Genomic DNA, 7,332 nt, shown 5'->3' with positions numbered 1-7,332 from the left:
CCGGAATTCACTAGTGCTGGCTGAAGAGATTGTATCATGTTAATCTAGATTATTTCAGATTCCTTCATGAAGCAGGGACAGTTGATCATACCATTTATCAAAATTCAATCTAGCCCTATATACCATAATCTTTCATAAGAGGTAGAATGCTCCACAGTCATCTTCCCTTCCTAATTAAGATAATTTATTATTTGCTACATACTTCTCTACCTCCCCTTTATCATCACCTGAAGTTGTATTATTGAAAATATGCTCAGATTTGTTAAACTTTTCAGAACAATTTATGTTTCCTTTTACTCCACTGTCAAATCACTTGATCTCTGGCCCCATTTTTGGAGAACACCTAGTTTATATTTCTCCCAAATAATGCTGGCCATCTATAGATATCATGAGAGAATCTTTTTTTTTTTTTTTAACTTAAATTTATTTATTTTAACTGGAGGCTAATTAATTTTCAATATTGTAGTGGTTTTTGCCATACATTGACATGAATCAGCCATGGGTTTACATGGGTTCCCCATCCTAAACCCCCCCCTCCCACCTCCCTCCCCATCCTATCCCTCTGAGTCATCCCAGTGCACCAGGCCTGAGCACCCTATCTCATGCATCAAACCTGGACTGGTGACTGTTTCACATATGATAATATACATGGTTCAATGCTATTCTCTCAGATCATCCCACCCTCACTTTCTCCCACAGAGTCCAAAAGACTCTTCTATACATCTGTGTCTCTTTTGCTGTCTCACATATAGGGTTATCATTACCATCTTTCTAAATTCTATACATATGCATTAGAGTACTGTATTGGTGTTTATCTTTCTGGCTTACTTCACTCTGTATAATGGGCTCCAGTTTCATCCACCTCATTAGAACTGATTCAAATGTATTATTTTTAATGGCTGAGTATTATTCTATTGTGTATATGTACCACAGCTTTCTTATCCATTCATCTGTGGATGGGCATCTAGGTTGCTTCCATGTCCTGGCTAGTATAAAGAGTGCTGTGATGAACATTGGGGTACATGTGTCTCTTTCAGTTCTGGTTTCCTTGGTGTGTATGCCCAGGAGTGGGAATGCTGGATCATATGGCAGTTCTATTTCCAGTTTTTTAAGGAATCTCCACACTGTTCTCCATAGTGGCTGTACTAGTTTGCATTCCCACCAGTAGTGTAAGAGGGTTCCCTTTTCTACACACCCTCTCCAGGATTTATTGTTTGTAGACTTTTGGATAGCAGCCATTCTGACTGGCATGTAATGGTACCTCATTGTGTTTTTTATTTGCATTTCTCTGATAATGAGTGATATTGAGCATCTTTTCCTGTGTTTGTTAGCCATCTGTATGTCTTCTTTGGAGAAATGTCTGTTTAGATCTTTGGCCCATTTTTGATTGGGTCATTTATTTTTCTGGAATTGAGCTGCAGGAGTTGCTTATATATTTTTGAAATTAATCCTTTGTCCGTTGCTTCATTTGCTAGTGTTTCTCCTATTCTGAAGGCTGTCCTTCACTTTGCTTATAGTTTCCTTCATTCTGCAAAAGCTTTTAAGTTTAATTAGGTCCCATTTGTTTATTTTGGCTTTTATTTCCAATATTCTGGGAGGTGGGTCATAGAGGATCTTGCTGTGATTTCTGTCGGAGAGTGTTTTGCCTATGTTCTCCTCTAGGAGTGTTATAGTTTCTGGTCTTACATTTAGATCTTTAATCCATTTTGAGTTTATTTTTGTGTATGGTGTTAGAAAGTTTCATTCTAGTTTCATTCTTTTACAAGTGGTTGACCAGTTTTCCCAGCACCACTTGTTAAAGAGGTTGTCTTTTCTCCATTGTATATTTTTGCCTCCTTTGTCAAAGATAATGTGTCCATAGGTGCGTGGATTTGGCTCTGGCCTTTCTATTTTGTTCCATTGATCTATATTTCTGTCTTTGTGCCAGTACTATACTGTCTTGATGACTGTGGCTTTGTAGTATAGTCTGAGGTCAGGCAGGTTGATTCCTCCAGTTCCACTCTTCTTTCTCAAGATTGCTTTGGCTATTCGAGGTTTTTTGTATTTCCATACAAATTGTGACATTATTTGTTCTAGTTCTGTGAAAAATATCTTTGGTAGCTTGATAGGGATTGCATTGAATCTATAGATTGCTTTGGGTCGTATACTCATTTTCACTATATTGATTCTTTCAATCCATGAACATGGTATATTTCTCCATCTATTTGTGTCCTCTTTGATTTCTTTCATCAGTGTTTTATAGTTTTCTATATATAGCTCTTTTGTTTCTTTAGGTATATATTCCTAAGTATTTTATTCTTTTCGTTGCAATGATGAATGGAATTGTTTCCTTAATTTGTCTTTCTGTTTTCTCATTGTTAGTGTATAGGAATGCAAGGGATTTCTGTGTGTTAATTTTATATCCTACAACTTTACTATATTCATTAATTAGCTCTAGTAATTTTCTGGTAGAGTCTTTAGGGTTTTCTATGTAGAGGATCATGTCACCTGCAAACAGAGAGATTCTTTTACATCAACAGCATTGTAGTACACAGTTAATTCTATGTTCAGTGCATTTTGATTAAACACATGCTCAACTCATGAGTTGTAGCACTTCAATTCTTAGATGCATCATCTTGTATATTATTGTAAAAGCTTCACCTCTCCTCCATCTACTGTAATAATAGCATTCCTTAAAGAAGATTAAATATTTTTAACTATTTCTTTTAAAGTTTATTCCTTGGTATTTTCTACACCATCACATTTACTATTGATTTAGAATAGATGGTGAAAACTCTCTAATAAAAGATTATGTTAACATATTTGAAACTCAGTTTCCTCAAATATAAAATGAAGGTAAATATATATATATTTTTAATATCTGGATAAGGATATGCACCCATAGAGTTAATTTATAAAAATTTAAATTTGCTTTGTTGTTTTTCAGTCACTCAATTGTGTCCAACTCTTTGTGACCCCATGAACTGCAACACGCCAGGCTTCCCTGTACTTCACTATCTCCCGAAGTTTGTTCAAACTCATATCTTACTTTCAAAGTTCAAACAACTTTGTACAGGAGGAAAACTTTTCCATTCTTTCTTTCTATGTTCTTTGGAGGGTCTAAGAATTAAACTAACAAAAGGCAATTTAACAGGAGAAAAACAAATTTCATTTCATACAAAGGGAAGTCCTATTAAAACTATGAGACAAGTGACTAAAGCAAGCAGCTTTTACATCTTTTAGAGAAAGAAACAATGATTTGTGAATAATTGACATGACAAAGAATTTTGGACCTGAGGTAGTGAATTAGTGAGGAAGTAACAAGGTGTGTTCACACAGCCTTTTTGGCCCTAAATTCCCTGTTTCTGGGGATAAGGATGCCTCTTCCTCCCACTATAAGGAAGGACCCTTCACATGGGAGATTTATTTACTTCTTTCAAGGGGATAAAGAAGGGTCTTTGCACTGGCTGTTTCTGGAGTAACTTTAATTGAAAATAATCAGTATGCCAAAGAGGCATGATTAGAGGTGACATATTTGCTCCCCTAGCATGCTCTAAATCAAACTGCACTCCTCCTCCAGGGCTCTAGGGCACCAGTGGTGTGACCTCACTAGTCCTTTTGTCCCCGCTCCTTCCACTGCCTTTCTAATTTGCTGCACCACAAGCAGGCTGACTTGCAGAGGTTGAAAGATACTCCCATTCTTGTACTTGCCCCAGACGCCTCACACACATTCTTCTGTCTATCTGGAAGACACTTCCTGACACCTTTGCTTTGCCTTATTTTGATTCTTTACTTTGGTATTTCTTCATATTTCACTCCCCCCAGTAATCATGTTATACTCATCTGTATACCCTAACCCAGGTTTATTGCTCATATCACTCCTTAAAATTTGAATTTGTATGTATTTTACTTAGTTACTGTCTCTCTCTTTCACTAGGAAGTAAGAACTGGGATTTTATTTTAAGCACTGCTGAACTCATAGCATCTAGAACTAAGGATGAATGCATACTTGTCAGATGAAGGAATAAAATAGAGGGGTGTATGGTTCTTCACTTACATGGTTCTTCCAAGTGGATTGCATGCATGCCTTCAATTCTTTTCCTCTCCAGCCATTCATCCTTTTCCATGTAACTTGGCAGCACTGCATGACCCTGTTCTGCCACATTCCTAGACTCTGGGCTCAGCTTTGTGATTTTAGTGAGTAGCAGAATGTTAACAAAAGTGAATAAGCAGAGACAAGAGGAACCACTTGCTTAGTTCTGCTTGCAGTCTTATTTGTCAGACTTTACTATGAGAATAGACTCACTTGGACTAACATGGGGTGTAGAATATGCAGCAGAAATGAGCCTTTTCTGTCATTTTGATTGAAATCACTCTAAATGAATAGTGTGTGCATGCTAAGTTGCTTCAGTTATATCTGACTCTCTGAAACCCTGTAGACTATAGCCACTAGACTCCTCTGTCCAGGGGATTCTCCAAGCAAGAATACTAGAGTGGGTTGCCATGTCTTTCCTCCTTGGGAAACCCCTAAATGAGTAGACCTGGTCTGATGCCAAATGTATGCCTGAGCCCATTCATGACAAGAACTGGCTGCACTAGCTCATGCAGACTCATGAGCTAAATAAAATTTACTGTGATATTTTACTGAGGGTTTTGTGATTGTTTTCAGAATTATTGTGGCAATAGAAAACTAATAGAATAGAAAACAAGTCCTAAAAGTTTATTTTAATTATTTTATAATTTCATTACCAAAGTAGTGCATTCCCCTGTAACAAATGAAACAATTAAAAAATAACAGTAGTTATCTTGGCCTGCTTTCACCTCTTTCATTTACTTCCATGTAAGGAAACTATGTTAATAGGATGATGCACATACTTCAGTATTTCCCCAATAATAAATATTTCTGAAAATCAAAAAGAATGAGAAATGTGCAGTATAGTCTGCTATATTGGGGATCTATAGAAAATATTTTGTAGGAAAGGAAGGTACTCCAATTTCTTTAGAAAGGTTACTCTAAGGGCAGGAACATGGTAATGGGACCCTACATAGAGAGGTAGATAAGAAGGGATTCTAATAGACCATGAAAAGGTAATGGGAGTTGATATTATGGTAGAACTAGAGGTAACAAGTGTGGAAGATGAATAAAACTAGGACTTCATTTTTCAGAATTTAAACATGAGTGAGTGAGATGAAGCACAGAGAGAAAGACATGACTTGCCAATATGTGAATAAAACTATAAAATTGAAGAGTACTTTATACCTTCATCTCTTTATTACTAGACCCTTCATTTGATACCTAGTCTGTATTTGTGAGGCCAGTTAATTCATCCAGCCAAAACATTGAAAGCATCCTTAACTCTTTCAACTCTCACGTCTCCCCAAATCCACTCTCCTAGTCCCCCACAACTTATTTTTTTAAACATTTCTTGCAAAATATATCTTCAACTCAGAATGTTTTTCCTACCACCATCCTCTGATAGTTTACTATCAGATATTTTTGCCTCCTGACTTCTTTGATTCTATATTATCCACATCACAATGAGACCTATTTTTCTAAAATGTTAAGTCTAATTTTATTATAAAACTAAACCTTCTCTTCAGATATTTAAGTCCACTAAGCAAAAAATTTAAAATTCTCACCCATGCATATAGGCTTTTACTGATGAGACTCAGCTTATTTCCACAGTCTCTGGGGTTACTGTGCTGCCCAGCTGCCATAATTCTGAAACATTTTCTGGCACACAATGTTATTTATTCCTTTGATATCTTTAAAAATGCTGTGCCCATGTTTGAATGTCATCCTTGATATTGACTTTGAAAACTGTTTTGACCTTATTATTTAATAGAGAAGTTGTTTTACAGAAGTGAAGTTCTGCCAAGATAGAATGGTCTTATATCTCTCAGGCCCTCCATCACATAAATAAAAGTCTCTGGACATAACACCACAAACCAGCATAGAAAAACATTAAAGAAGGAAAGAAGTCAGGCTGCCTAAAGGCTATGGAACTTGAGGACCAAGACAATGGTGAGACCTCTGAATTTCCTTATTTTATGCCATATCTTCTGAATAGAATGTTTGGAAATCTCTAAGCCCAAACCATCAGCAGGCATAAACAAACAAACAAATGCTCAAGTAGAGCTTATTTCCTCAGCCAAAAGACAGGGAATAATCTGGACTAATGACAAAAACCCTTTTGTCAATACTCACTTGTCTTAGTCCAGGCTACTGTAACAAATTATCATAGAGTGGGTGCTTAAAACAATAGAAATTTATTTCTTGACAGCTCTGGAATCTAGGAAGTTCAAGATCAGAGCACCAATATGACTCAGTTCTGGTGAGAACACACTTCTGAGATTGCAGATGCCCAGGTTCTTGCTATATCTTCACATGATAGAGAGCAGAGAGGGAAGACGCTTTCTAGTGTCTCTTCTTATAAGGACACTAATCCAATTACAAGAGTTCTACCCTCATGAACTAATTATCTCCAAAAAGTCCCACTTCCAAATAACATCACATTGCAGATTAAGATTTCCACATACAAATTTGAGGGGGACACAAACATTCAGTTCATATCAACACCCATTATTTAGCCCCCCAAAAAGCAGAAAAGACTCCTCCTACTCCACACTTACACAGTTTTTGTGAGTCAGAAAAGACAGTTATCTTCCACTCTACCTTTCAAGACACATATAAGTAAGTGACAGTGCTCCAAATCCCCCATCTGGGAGTGTTGGCTAGGCTGAGCAAGGAGCAAGCTTTCCTCCCCTGCCCTTTGGAAATAGGTGACAGTGATGTAATTTTCCTTCCAAGACAGTATTGGTAGGCCAGGAATTGAGTTGCTTTTCTTCTTCACCTGGGAGCAGCAGAAATTATCATGTTTCCTTCAGCCAAAATAGTTTCAAGGGGTGCAGTGGCAGTCTAAGCATCTATCCCATCCAGCATCAATAAGCCTGAACAATACAATGGAATTGGGACTTGTAAGCTGTTTATTCCCCGCCATCCCCCCCCCCCCCCCCACAATTATTGTTATTAGTGAGGCGCAGTGGGGAGCTGACTTTCTATATCCATCTGACAGCAATAAGAATGAAGGTTTCAGTGCAAATCAGAGCCCGTCATCACTCTAGTTCTCCTTGTCCCTTGATGTCAGCAAGACCCAATGAAGAGTAAGGTCTCCTTCCACCTAGAAACATCTCCTTCAGATGAGAGCAGGTTTCTCGTCTGAAACCATGAAGGCCAGGAAGAAATGACTCAGTAGTTTTCAAGTAAAAGAAAAGAATTGTCAGCCAGAGACTTATATCCAGGGAAAATATTCTTAGGAATGAAGGGAAAGTAGAGCTGTCATCAGATGAAGT

This window comes from Dama dama, chromosome 17 (genome assembly GCF_033118175.1).
Source record: "Dama dama isolate Ldn47 chromosome 17, ASM3311817v1, whole genome shotgun sequence".
NCBI lineage: Eukaryota > Metazoa > Chordata > Mammalia > Artiodactyla > Cervidae > Dama > Dama dama.
Note: the sequence above shows the minus strand (reverse complement) of the source record.